The sequence below is a fragment of the Sturnira hondurensis genome, unplaced genomic scaffold (genome assembly GCF_014824575.4).
Source record: "Sturnira hondurensis isolate 20B ecotype Veracruz unplaced genomic scaffold, ASM1482457v3 Scaffold0021143, whole genome shotgun sequence".
NCBI classification, from domain to species: domain Eukaryota; kingdom Metazoa; phylum Chordata; class Mammalia; order Chiroptera; family Phyllostomidae; genus Sturnira; species Sturnira hondurensis.
Genome location: NW_028093774.1, coordinates 1,438,161 through 1,452,984, shown reverse-complemented (window position 1 = coordinate 1,452,984; position 14,824 = coordinate 1,438,161). Strand labels below are relative to the sequence as shown.

At 41.1% G+C, this 14,824-nt stretch overlaps 1 non-coding gene across 1 annotated transcript; it reads left to right on the top strand.

Moving 5' to 3' along the window:
- Nucleotides 1–12,300: 12,300 nt before the first annotated feature.
- LOC118977052 (small nucleolar RNA SNORD113/SNORD114 family) lies at nt 12,301–12,376 on the top strand. Its single transcript, XR_005064446.1, has one exon. It is a non-coding gene; the product is annotated as a small nucleolar RNA SNORD113/SNORD114 family (small nucleolar RNA).
- The last annotated feature ends 2,448 nt before the right edge of the window (nt 12,377–14,824 follow it).

The window sequence follows — 14,824 nt, the reverse complement described above, 5'->3', positions numbered from 1 at the left end:
GCAATCACCGAGCTGTGAAATTTATGAATAGGGAGTGGGTAGGCAGATACTTATGAGAGATAATGGTTCTTAGTCTCAGGTTGCCATTTGTTGTATTGTTTAAAAATAAAAATTAAAAAGTCAATAAAATAAAGTGTGTAATTCTTGGGCAATGAAAAGATTAGGAAATGAACCAAGTTTATAATTATTTTAATATTAACAGACTTGCTCCCATTAAAAAACACCCAACTATATGCTGTCTCTTTCCCTGTGAAAGTTTGCGTCTCCCATCTGAACTGCCGGGCATGACTTTCTCTCGTGCTGAAGTCCTCGGCCTTCGCTGACTCTGGGTGAGGAGAACAGAGAGCGCTGTAAGTAGTAAGAGCATCCGTTCTTGGATTGGGAGGTTGGCTTCTGGGTGTGTCTTGAGTTTTTCTAAGTAATAAATGAATACACTAAAAAATAAAACCAAATAACGCCAGCAGAGGCCCACATTGGGATTTATGGTTAATCAATTCAGTGCAATGACAGTCCAGCTAGAAAGTTGCGTTGTATTCATCTTCAGGGGCTCGAGTGCGTTTCATCTTTGCATTGCAGTCTGTTTCGGCGCCGCTCCCCAGGAGGAGACTCGGGCTGAGTCTCCGAGGGAGGAGCATGTGGGAAGGTGGACAGAGTTGCTGGTGTTCTTGTGCGCAGTGAGGTCACGGTGCACAATGGTTGTCCATCGCATCTGTAAGTGACTGAGAGCCACATGTGGGCCAATGCAACTGATAGGACGCAGATATCTATGAGTGCGTGTGTGTGCAAAAAGCACACACATACACTCCCACACTGCAAAGAGTGCCCTCACCTATTCGCATGTGGTGTGTGGGCATTTGGACAGTGATTAGCAATATTCAAGGGTGTTGTTCTTAGGCTTTTGATTCGTGAGATTTGATGGATTATTATTAGTGCATAAAGGAATAAATAATACACAAATAAAGGAAGAAAAAAGATGTCCAATAGAGACAAATGATGGTATTCTGAGACTTTCATGAACCTCTGTGACTTCGAGTCCATTAGAAGAAAGAAGCCGAGTGATTTGCTGGGTGGGAGAGGGGTGCACTCAGAAGTTAGGAGCAGCGGGGGGCTGGTCCTGAAGCTTTGTTCTCAGTGTCTGGGACATGCATCTTAAGCGAAGTGGTGCAAGAGTGAGACGTGCCAATGCCTGAAGACCAGTGTGCGAGACTGCGGTGAAATAAGGATCATGAATTCTGTTATTTCTGGAAGCACCGAGTTTTATAACCTAAACAGACCGAGTCCCTCTTACTGTTTCCCGTGAAGGATCTATGCTGTTCCATGAGGGTCCGTGTTGCTTGGGATTGGTGGTGGGATGCTGGCTGTTGGTTTTATTTTAAAAAAGGAACAAATCATTTCCATGAAAGTAACTGTTTAAATAAGTGCCTACTTGAAGGAAGACCAAGCGTAGACTGATGTTGAGAATGTGATAGGAGGTATGATCACATGCAGTCTGTTTCCTGGCTACAGTTAAAAAACAAAAAAGATGCGTCAGGTGGGGTTTGTGGACAGTGAGCATATCATGCATCAGAATTAGTCGATGTTGCTGTCCAGTGTTCCAGTGCGTTTGTTCTGAATGTATTGTTAAAAGTGAATGAATGAATGAGTTCGTATTTTGGTCTCTTATTTAAAGAAGTCTCTTTTGATCGATGATTGGATAAAGAAGATGTGATACAGGCCCCGGCTGGGATAGCTCAAATGGTTAGAATGTTATCCCAATTCTCCAAGGTTGTGAGTTCAATCCCCAGTCAGGGCACATGCAAGAATGAACCAATGAATGCATCCATAAATGGAACAACAGATCCATCTCTCTCTCTCCCCCACCCTTCCTCTAAAAAACTCATAGACACAGATGGCAATGTGCTGGGTCCCAGAGGGAAGGGGACCGGGAAGGTTAGCAGAGGGAAAAGGGGCCAAGTACACAGTGGCGGAAGATGTGGCTGCGGGTGGCGGGCGCGCAGTGCAGTGTACAGGTGACGAACCACAGCACGGTGCACTCAAAACCTCTGTGGTCTTACTAACCAGTGTCACTCCCATACGTTCAATTAAAAAAAGAGAAAATGGCCGAGCATAGGTCAGTGAGGACTAGGTATCATTAAATCATCTTAGATGAAGAAAAAGAAAGCTAGACATAGCTCCCTTTGGACAAAGTGCTTGGCAGCAGTTGCTCGAAATGATATTTTAATTGTGGATTATTGGTGGGTTTTACTCTTTATCTTTCAAAAATAAACCAATGATCAAATTATTCTTTGAGTAATTAAATGAGAGAAACGTGAGGGAGTCGGTCCAGGTGTTAATCAGGGCAAATCCTGGCCTAGTCCTTCAGGGCACAGTCAGCGGGCGCAGTCCTTCCGAAAAGGCGAAGGAGAAGTTCCGGAAGAAGTCTGTGGTTTCGGAGTAAGTACACGGAGTGTGCTGGCACTGGTCATGTTTGTTACTGCTGTGTGAGGTGGTACATCCGACAGTGTTTCCTACATGAATGAAAAATCAAACGGAATTACGTCCGTAGGTAGAAAGCAGAGTCCTTCCGAGTTGATCGAGAGAACGTGGTGGGAGCTACGATTCACCTAGAACCTCATGACTCCGGTTCACAGGGGGAAAGTTAAGTCTGGGCTGTTTCATTCTTTGTAAAGTGTCTGTTTGACTTTACAGAATGAGCACACTGTAGCTGATCTACCCATTCAGTGCTGGTGGGCAGTGCCAACGAGGGTCTGTCGTGTGCTCCCAGGCAGGAGGTCATCTGAAAGCTTGAGCAGGGTGGAGGGTCCGCTGCCAGACTGGTGGGTGGGAGGAACAGCGCCTTCACGGCCTCCTCTCAGGGCCAGTGCCTGAGTGAAGCCACCAGCTATCCATGGCAGGACAGCGGGCCTCCCCTAGAGCAGCCCCTGCAAGAGAGGAGCGTGACAGGCTGGGGTATGCACCACCCAGACCCGGAGGCCATCCGCCGTCGCTGCCACAGTATTCCTTCCATTGGCCATGAGGCCGATCGGGATTTAGTGTAGGAGGCCCGCCGGGCTGTGAATGCCAGCAGTCATGGGTCAGTGGGAGACGGTTGGGGTCTGGCTACCCCATGAACCATCATTCAGACATGGAACATTGAATAAGGGAAGGGATAGCTCGGCCAGAATGTGAACACAGGCTCGATGTGAGACAAGGAAGGTGGTGATTGATGTGTGTGATGCTGAGATCCATTGTAGAAAAGATGCAGTCTCCTAGTCTTAAGGAAAATAAGCCTATAGGTGCAGCTTGGTAATATTCCCGGGTTTTGCTTTCAGATTTTTTGATTCGTGTATATTGACATTGTTAGTACTAGTGACTTAATGAGGGAATCAGTAAACAAAGGTATGAATGATGCCTGGATGTATCATTGGTGACTATTTCCTCCATTCACTAGGTTGTCATTTCATTGTGTTGCTGGTTTCCTTTGCTGTGCAAACCCTTTTTAGTTTGGTGCAGTCCCATTGTTTTGTTTGTTTTTCTATGTGAGGCGATGTATCAGAAAAAATATTACCAAGAGACGTGTCAGAGAGTTTACTGCCTGTGTTTCCTTCTTGGAGTTTCAATGTTTTGAGCCTTACATTTAGGTCTTGAATCAATTTTGAGTTTATTTTTTTACGTGGTGTAAGAAGGTGGTCTAGTTTCACGTTTTTGCATGTATCTGTCCCAACACCACTATATTGAGAAGACTATCCTTACTCCATTGTATGTTCTTGCCTCCTTTGGCAAATCTTAATTGACCATAGCGGTGTCAATTTATTTCTGGGCTGTCTATTCTGTCCCATTGATCTATATATCTGTTTCTATGCCAGTGCCATGCTGTTTTGATTACTGTAGCTTTGCAGTATAGTTTGGTACCAGGTAGTGTGCTACCCCCTGCTTGGTTCTTCTTTGTCAAGATGGCTATGGCTTCCCGTTTGGGTTGTTGGTGAATTGTTCACCTGCTTTCTCGGAGAAAGTAAACCGATGTTTCAATTATTCATGAGTACAACAATAAATGGATAAAGAAAACAATGAATGCATAAATGCAGTAGGATCTAGCAGTGACTGTTGGTGAGAAATTGTGCCATGAAAAGAGGATTCAAATCTATCCAGTCCTGCATGAGTGACTTCCATGATCAGGGAAGATGTTCTGTATTCACACTGGGTAGGGAGAGAGTACTGAGGACACTTGGCAATAGTCACGTCGCCTTCTTGTGTTGGGTGTCAGATGAGTCGGTAAACAGTATGCCCAGCCATTCTTGGGCCAACGGTGAAATGTGGTATGAGTCAAGGTATGGGGTCAATCTCCCACAGCCTCCCTGATCTTCTTCGGAAAATCTCAAGTGTAGACTCTTCTTTCTTTTTAAATCTGCGTCTGTGCCACACAGTGGATACATCACACCTAGTTGTTCTCCATCGGTGAAAATCTTGGCTGCCATTTCTGTGTGTTAAAAACTGTTGAAACAGATTTAAGGAATAGTGAAAGTTCAAAGTTCACGTTCTTGAGTTAGGGGAGTGTTTGTGGGTTTTAATGCATTAATAGAGAAATAATTGGGTGCATACTTAGAGAAAATAGAAAGCAGCTTTCACTAACTGGTTAGAGGACTGGGTAGAAAGGGAAAACTAAGATGGTTCCAACTCAACAGGAGCAAGCCTGCTAAGGACAATGACCTGCGGGCATTTCCCTCACTTTCATTCGGTTGCTGTTCCCTGTTGCCTGTTTGTATAAAATTTTGACAGGGTCAATTTGTCTACATCCCCAAGAGAGCTTGCTGGGGTTTTGGCTGGAATCGCATTCAATCTTAACATCTAGCTGGAAAAAACTGACGTCTTGACAATCTTGAATCTTCCTGTCCATGAACATGGACTATGTTCCCCTTTATTGCCTTCTTTCTTGATTACTTGCATCAGACTTTTTTACTTTTCCTCATATTGACCTTGTACATATTTCGTTAGATTTATACCTAGGGGTTTCATTTTGGGTCACTAAAGTGAATAGTATTGTGTTTTTAATGATAAATTCCACTTTTTTCATCGTTACTGTATAGGAGAGTGATTGACACACACACACACACACACACACACATTTTCTACAGAGCTGACCCTGCCACCTGTTAACAGAGACAATTTTGTGTCTTCCTTCACTAATCATGCATGTCTCACCTTTTCTTGCCCAACTGCATGAGCCACACCTTCCAGGACAGAGTCGGAAAGGAGGGGTTGGTGGGACCACCCTTCCCTGTGCCTGGTCTCAGTGGAAAAGCGTCTCGTTCTCCTCGTTGAATACGGTGTTGGCTATAGGTACTTAGTCAGCTGGAGGGGGCTCTTCTCTGATCATGCTTCCAGAGGCTTTATCAGGAGTGGGCGCTGCATTTTGTCAAATGCTCATTATCAGTATGATGATGGGATGTTTCCTAACCTGTTGATGCGACAGATTACATTAGCTGACTTTTGAATGTAGAACCAGCAATGGTCTTTGTGTATTTCTTTTCATGAATCCCTGGGATTCGATTTGCTAGTAGTTGTTGACAATTTTTTGCATCTTTTTCATGGGAAATGTTGATGTATAGTTTTCTTGTAATGTTTTTGTCTAATTTCAGTGGTAGGGAAACACTGGCCTCAGAGAATGAGTTAGAAAGTGTTGCCACTCCTTCTGACTTCTGTAAGAGAGTGTGGAAAACAGGTGCAGTATTTTCCCATAAATGTTTGGTAAGATTCACCAGTAAACCCACCTAGGCCTGATGCTTTCTATTTTAGGATGTTATTAATTATTGATTCAATTTCATGAATAGATATAGGCCTATTCATATTGTCTATTTCTTGGATGAATTTTGGCAAATTTTGTCCTTTGAAGAGTAGGTCCATTTCATCTAAGTTGTCAATTTGTGGCCGTAGAATTTCGCATAGTATTCTTTGCCTGCTATATTAATGTACATAGCAACTGCAGTAATTTTCTGTTTCACTTCTGATATTGGTAATTTGTGTCCTCTCTTTTTTTGTTTGTTAGCCTGGCTAGAGGCTTCCTGATTTTATTGATCTTTTCAAAGAACCAGATTTTGGTCTCCTTGATTTTCTCTTTTAATTTTTATTGATTTCTGCTTTAACTTTTTAAGATTTTATTATTATTAAAATAGTTTTCAGTTGCAGTTTACACTCAGTGTTATTGTGTATTAGTTTCAGGTGTGCAGTCTAGTGGTTAGATAATCACATTCTTCACCAAATGTTGCCCTTGGTATTTCTAGAATCCACCTGACACCATACAGAGTTATTACAATATTATTGGTTACACCCTCTATGCTGTACTTTACCTCCCCCTTGACTGTTCTGTAACTACAGCCTGTATTTGTCACCCCTTCACCTTTCTTCACCCTGGCCCCTCCCCCCACGGCAAGCATCTGTCTTTTCTCTGCGTGCATGAGTCTGTTTCTCTTTTGTTTGTTTCTTTACATTGTCCTTTAGATTCCACACGTAAGTGGAATCACGTGATATTTGTCTTTCTCTGACTGAGTTATTTCACTTAGCATAATGTACTCCAAATTCATCCATGCTTTTGCAAAAGGTTAGATTTCGTTCTCTTTAATGGCTGAGTAATATTTCACTGTGTCAGTGTTCTACCTCTTCTTTAGCCACTTGTCTGTGGATGGGCACTTGGGTTTCGTTCATAGCTTGGTCATTGTAAATGACACCACAGTGAACATAGGGGTGCACATGTCCTTTCGAATTAGTGTTTTGGTTTTCCTCAGGTATATACCTGGAAGTAGAATCACTGGGTCCTAAGGCAGTTCCATTTTTAATGTTTTGAGAAACTTCCATACTGTTTTACAACATGGATGTACCAGCCTGCATTCCCACCAACAGTGAGCTGGGATTCCCTTCTCTCCCCTTCCTCACCAGCACTCGTTTGTTGATTTACTCAAACGAGTCATTCTGACAGGTGTGAGGTGATCCGTCATTATGGTTTTAATTTGTATCTCTCTGATGATTGGTGACTTTGAGCATCTTTTCATACATCTATTGGCTATCTGTATGTCCCATTTAGAGAGGTGTCTATTCAGGTCTGTTCAGGTCCTTCGCCCATTTTTTAACTGGATTGTTTGGTTTTTTTTGGTATTGAGTTATATGAGTTCTTCATAAATTTTGGATTGTAACCCCTAATTGGATATATCATTGGGAAATATGTTCTCTCATTCAGTGAGCTGTCTTTTGATTTTGTGAATGGTTTCTTTGGCTTTGCAAATCTTTTTAGTTTGATGTAGTCCCATTTGTTTTTGCTTCCCTTGCCCAAGAAGATATATCAGAGAAAATATTACCAAGAAAAATGTTTGAGATTTTCTTGCCTATATTTTCTCCTAGGAGTTTTATAGTTTTGAGTCTTAAATGCCTTGTGTATGGTGTAAGAAGGTGATCTAGTTAGTTTCATTTCTTTTGCATGCATCTTTCCAGTTTTCCCAATGTCATTTCTTGAATAGACTGTCTTTACCCCATTGTATGTTCTTGACTCCTGTGTGAAATATTAATTGACTATAAAGATGTGGGTTTGTTTCTGGGTTCTCTATTCAGTTTCATTGATTTAGGTGTCTGTTTTCATGCCAGTACCATGCTGTTTTGATTACTATGGTCTTGTAGTATTGTTTGATATCAGGCAGCGTGATTTCTGTAACTTCGTTCCTGTTAAGTTTGTGGTGGTTATTTGGGGTCTTTTTGGTTTCATACAAATTTTTGGATTATTTGTTCTAGGTCTGTGAAATACATCATTGGTGTTTTTGATAAGAATTATGTTGAATCTATAGATTGCTTTGGTTAATATGAACATTTTAACAATGTAAAAAATTTTTTTATCCATGAGCATGGTATATGCTTTTATTTATTTGTATGTTCTTCAGTTTCTTCTTCAGTGTCTTGTGCTTTTTCAAATATAGGTCTTTTAACACCTCCTTGATTCTGATCAAGTGGAATCTGTCCACCTCTAAATTTATTTAAAGGTATTTTTTGATGCAATTGAAAAAGGGATTGTTTTCTTAATTTCCCTTTCTGATAATTCATTATTGGTGTATTCTGGATATTTATTTTGTATCCTGGTACTTTGCTGAATTTATTTATTAATTCTAGTAGTTTCTTTGCGAAATCTGTGGGGTTCTCTATATTCAGTATCATGTCATCTGGAAATAATGTTAGCTTCATTTATTCCTTTCTAATTTGGATGCCTTTTATTTCTTCTTGTCTGATTGCTGTGGCAAGGACTTCCATACCATGTGGAGTAAGAATGATAAAGTCTTGTTCTTATCTTAAGGGAAATGCTTCAGTTTTCTCCATGTTAGCTGTGAGTTCGTCATATATGGTAGTTCTTATTTTGAGATATGTTCCCTCTTTGCTGAGAGTTCTAATGTTAAATGGGTGCTGGACTGTTTCAGAAGCTTTTTCTGCATCTAGGCATGTGACCATATGATCTTTAGCTTTCATTTTGTCTATGTCGTGTATCAAAGTAATTGATTTGTGTATATTGTACCACCCTTGCATTCCAGGGACAGATTCCACTTGATAAGAATGGTCTTTTTTGAGATATTGTTGTATTCAGTTTGCTAATATTTTGTTGATGATTTTTGGATCTATGTTCATCACAGATACTAGCTTATAATTTTCCTGCATTGTAGTGTCTTTATGTGATTTTGGAATTAAGATAATGCTGGCCTCATAAAATAAGCTTGGGAGTCCTCAATCCTCTTTAATTTTTTGGAATAGTTTGAGAAGGACAGGTCTTAGTTCTCCTTTGAATGTTTGGTAAAATCACCCAAGAAGCCATTCAGTCCAGGACTTTTGATGTTGAAAGTTTTTTGACTTCTGACAGCAAACTCACAGTTATCAACAACCACACCTAAAACAAAAGAAAACTAAGAGGACAGCTAGATCAGGAGCAGAACCATAGAAAAGAAGAACACATGGAGGGTTAGCAACAGGGGAGTTGGAGGAGGAGAAGGGGGGAGAAGGTGCAGAAAATAGCATAGACAGTAGGTAGAAAATAGATAGGGGGAGGGCAAGAACAGTGGGGGAAATATAGAATCTAAAGAACTTGAGACACATCATAAACTAAAGGGGGGAATGGTGGGGGAGAGGGTGTGCAGGGTGGAGGGGAATGAAGGGGGGAATTAGAACAACTGTAATAGTATAATCAATAAAATATATTTAAAAAATTTTAAAAAAGAAAGTTTTTTGACTGCTTCAGTTTTATTCGTTGTAATCAGTTGTTCAGATTTTGTTTCTTCTTAATTCTCTTGGGAAATCATATGTTTCAAATAACTTTTCTATTTCTTCCAAATTGTCTAGTTTTTTGGCATGTAGTTAATGTTTTCTTACAGTCCTTGGTATTTCTATGGTGTCAGTAGTTACCTCTCCTCTTTTATTTCTATTTATTTGGATCCTCTCTTTTTTTTTCTTGATGAGTGGTTAAAGGTCTATCAGTCTCGTTTATCTTTTCAAAGAACTCACTCTTGGTTTGCCTGATCTTTTGTATCTTTTTAGACTCTGTTTTTTTACTTGTTATGATCTTTATTATTTCCATTCTTTACTTACTTTGGGCTTAAATGTAGATTGTTTATTTGCAATTTTTCCTGCTTCTTGAGGTAGGCCTGTAATGCTATGAATTTCCCTCTTAGGACTGCTTTTGCTTTGCCCCATAGATTTTGGGGTGTTGTATTCTCTTTCTCATTTGATTCAAGGTATCATTTGATTTCTTCCTGGGTTTCATTGTTAACCCATTCATTGTTCAGTAACAGATTATTTAGCCTCCATGTGTTTGTTTTTCAGTTTTTTTCCTCTCGATTGATTTTTAGGTTCATGTAATTATGGTTAGAGAAGGTTCTGCTTTAGTTTTTATCATTTCTTTTATTATGCCTGATTCAGATATAATTTGTTCTTTTCCCAGTTCAATAAAATAGAGTCTTAGATTACTAGTTTTGAATTTTTAAAGAAGTTATTGTGTATATTTAAGGTACACATACGGTATTTTGACACACATATCCATAGTGCATAATTACTGTAATCAAGCTAATTAATGTTTCTGTCTCCTCATGTGGTTTCCTTTTCTTCATTCTCGTGTTTGTGACAGGAGCACCAGCAACCCCTCTCTTAGCCAACTCCCCATTTACAGTGTGATATTATTAACTGTAGTCATCGTGCTGCACATGACCAGATCTCTAGAACTTACTCGTTCTGTGTAGCAGCAACATTGTGCCCTGACACACATCCCGTTTCCTCCATCTGCTCACTCGTGATAACCGTTCCAGTGTCTGCTGCAGCGAAGCCCACCTGTTTTCCATCCCACGGATAAGCGAGATCATACAGCATTTTGCTTTCTGAGTCTGGCTTTTCTCGGCTGGCATAATGTCCTCCAGGTTCCTCCATGTTGTTTCAAATGGCAGAATCTCTTTTTAATGGCTGAATAATATTCCACTGTGTGGGTGGCACAATTTCTTTATCCATTCATCCATCAACTGACACTTAGTTCTTCTTTTCTAATATATGCATTTAGTGATATAACTTTCCCTCCAAGCACTGCTTGTGCTGCATCCACTTTGTAAATAAAAGAAACAGGAACTATTTACATGAATGGGTATGTGATTGAGTAAATATCTCATCAGATGAGAAGCAGTGATGGACGCGTGTTGACAATGTGACATATGGGAAACGCTGGGATTGGCCAGACTGTGTTCACTACATCTTATCACCACTCCCAAGACTGACTGAGTTATTTCTGTGATGAACAAGTACATAGACAGATGTTACCATTGTTCAGGATTTATTTCTACTGCACTCATATTCACAGATATTAAAGTATTTTTATAATTAGTGGATGAAGTCCTATCAATTCTTGAAAATGAGAGAAAGCACGGGTTCATGAGTACCACACTTGTATGGACCAATGATCGTTATTAACTTGAATTTTCACTATTGATGTTTCTAGAAACAAAAATTCCTGGCCTGCTGCCATTTTTGATAAAGGGGCATGTAGATCATTGCATTTCATAGTTTTTCTGTCCTAGATTACTGGCTGGTTCACCAATTTGACTTTCTTTATATAATGAGCATCTGGCTAAATCATTTCATAAGTAATTAACTAAATGAATAAGTGAACAAATAAATAAAAATATAAAATAGAATCAAGCAAGAGTTATTGAAAATGTGAAATAAGGATTTAAATATAACCAATTCTGCAAAAATAAGATTCATTAAAATGATCTTTTACTATGTTAAAATTGTTAAACTATAAAGATTTTTTTAAAAGCTATTGTTCTAATTCTAATGTAGGTTCAACAGTGGCTGTTATATTCCTTGAAAGTAAAAAGTAAAGTACTTACTTGACTAAGTAGAAAGAACTAAAGTTTATTATTACTTAGTTCTATGTAATTAATTATACAATAAAATACAGGTTAATTCTGCTTTGCTGTCGACAGAGTGACTGCATGCTTAACGCATTTGGACAGCAGACTCATTCTTTTTCTAAGAAACACAATCTTGGCAGTTAGGTCTGTGGATAAAAACCATAGTGAGTAAGACTTGAAGTTCCCATCCTTGGTTAGAATGTTTTGTTCACAAGCGTTTTGTGGATTTTCAAAAGAATCAATGTGTATAAAAGAAATAAAAAATCCCCACTTATGGAGCAGTGACGGGAATATGTTCTGAATCAGAAACTAGATTTAATCTAATTTGGGACAACTGAGGGAATTTAAAAAAATAGTGGGGTAGCAGGAGAAGGCAGAGAACTGTACTTGAACAACAACAACAAAAAGGCCAATGTAGAATTAAAAAATTGAAAAATATATAAAAAATTTAAAAAATAGTGACCATTTCATTTGTGTTTTCAGAACGATTTCATACTACATTTTATTGTCCTCCACGAACAACTCAACAACTAGCATGTTTGCGTGGTCTTGGCTGTTGCCCACGTGTGTGGCAGCCCAGAGCCAGGGGAGGGCCTTGTGTCTGAGAAGGGATCAAAGACGGCGGCTGCACCACTTTTCACTGAACCGTCTTTACAACATGGGCTAATTAAACAAGAGAACACCGCAGAAGCACCGATGGTGAAGGCGGGTTCGGTCTGAAGCGTAGGTTTGATTGATCACACATGTTCTCTGAGGTCCGCTGGACAATGAGGTCTAGTCTTTTTGCTTTATGGGGAAGGAGTCAGTAATGAGAACATCTTGTTCCTGGCATTTTGTGATTTCATTGTGATTCATGGATCAATGGGTAAATAAATAAATAAGTGAAAGCACAAAGAAATAAAGACATGCCTGGACCGGTGATGAGCACCATGGGGTGTCTGAAACAGGAGTTCTGATTTAATACCACACGCAACTCTGAGGTCTACACCATCATTCCCCATGTGGGAGACAAGCCCACCTTGCGCTGGGCTGGCCTTTTGTGATTCTTTGGAATGGATTTAAGTTTTACTATAATACTGACCTCAAATTAAGTAAAATGTCTTAATAAAGAAAAAAAAGGACAGTTCATCACCAGTTAAAAAGGCATTTAATTAAACACGGATTATCACTCAAAGTTGGCTGAGGCCCGACTTCCTCCCAATTCAGCAGTGTGGGCTCTTCCTGCTGGGTAGAGGGCAGCCCGGGGCCTGCTCTGTGCTGGTGGCGGCCGCCTGGGGGAATCGGGCAAAGGGAACAGGTGCGCTCGCCTGCAGGTCGGGGAGTTCTCCCCTCTGGCGCAGGCCCAGCAGAGACCAGGGATGAGAGAGAGCTGTTCACACGGCAGCCCTCATGTTTGCCCTTTCTGCTGATTTTCATGAAAACACTGAGCCAGAAGCAGGTCCCTGACTCTGGATAGCCACGTTCCGTGGTTTTGTCTGGTAACAGGTCACAGGTCCTGATGTCTCTGTTGAAGAGAGAGGAGGCATCATTTACATCGCAATCTGTTGTTAAATGTCCCACAACCCGCCGACTGGTTAGGAACAGGTATGTCGATGGGGGGACACTGATTCATCTTCTTCCCAGTAACACACATTCTAGGAAACATTTTGGGCTCCTCTGCTTTGGAAGGTGCACCTAGACCTCTCCAAGTCGTCGTGATTTGATTCTGGGTTGCTGTTTCACCATTTTGGGTCTTCGTTAGGAAAATGAGGTTCATGGTATTTTTATTCCCTAAGAAAATAGACTAATGAATGAACTGATAAATACAGAGACTGTATGTGAAACAAATTAAACATGTTCAATTCTGTTTAAATAAATCCAACCAAAATGTGATCTTGCTCTCTATGTACGTATTTCATATTGAGCAATGGCATTCACAGTATTTCATAGTAAAATTTAAGTGGAAGTAAAGAAAGGGTTTTTTTTTTTAGATTTTATTTATTTATCTTTAGAGGGGAAGGAGAGAGGGAGAGAAATATCAATGTATGGGGCCTCTCGTGTGCCCCCTGCTGGGAACTGCCCTGCAACCCAGGCATGTGCCCTGACTGGGAATCGAACTGGCGACCCTTTGCTTCGCAGGCCCGTGCTCAATCCACTGAGCTACTGCAGCCAGGGCTAGAAAGGGGTTTTTACGGCTGTTCCTGGGAACAGGATGAGAGTGTTAAATGGGTTTATGATGAGTCTAGTCTTCCTGACAAATTTCAGTTTAAAAAGTTTCCGTCATCATTTTTAAAATATAGGCTACTTTTTCCTCTGTAGACTGGGCACCCCCCAATTTAATTGTTCCTGTGTGGTGAGAACCCTGCCTGTCACTGCTGGGAGGGGACAGGGGCACAGTGGCTGATGCGAGCGAATGTCGCTTCCAAGTTTAGATGGGGTTAGGCATCGGTGCCCACGACATTATTTCGATAAAACAAACAGTTCAATAATGTATGGGGTTAAGGAATGGCAATCATGAGCTCATGATTCAATGTGTTGTGACTAAAATTCCCAATTAGTTCCATTCAATGCCACTAAGGAGCCTCGGGAAAGTGCTGCAGGGGTGTCATGTCCTTCCCAAGCAGCGTGACTTCCCATTCAGTGTCCGGCCGCCTTTGCGCAGTGTGTTCCCTCGCTGACAGAGACCTCAGTTGTCAACTTGGAGGCTAGAGTCCCTTCGAAGATGGCAGATGCCAGTTTCGCCACCTGTGGGCCACGAGCACAGAGAGTTGCATGTGCAGACAGATGCTGGGAGAGGAGAGGCGGGCACTGTCCTAGGCAAGGGACGGCAGGAGGGACGGCGCCGATGAACCCCGCACGTAGAGTGGGCTCGTTGTGGATAGTAGTTGAGACTCGGTGAACAAGGGCCAGGAACGGGTCCAGGGTGCGTTCAGGGCTCTTGTTCTCAGGTTTTCTGGTGTGTCATTAAAGTTTTATTGACGACATAATTATTATTCGTGAATCTGTGAATGAATTGATCCCTTCCAAAAGGCATAAATGAGGGAAGCCATAGAAAGCCATGCCTGGATCAATGAGGAGTGTTGGTGGCGGGGTCTGAACCCGCACACGCCTCTGATTCAGCCCCCCATGTGGGTCTGAGGTCCGTCACGGAGGGAGAGCCAGTCAATATGCCCCGCAGAAATGAGCAAAGAGGAGGAGTTCGGAAAATCCAATAAGCTTGTTTCTGGGCTTTCGCGGCTCATGGGTATAGACTGTAGTATTTCAGGTGGATCGATGCATGAGTAAGTAAAGAAGTGTATATGTGAAAGCTACAAGGCTTGTTCGTGCAACAACCAGGAGAGTCCAGTCAAATAACTGTGAATGTGAATATAATTCTGAAGTGAAATGAACAGGTTTAGTCTGTAATCCTCTTTCACAGAGAATCTATTAAGAGGCCGTGTTTTGAGTTTTTGGAG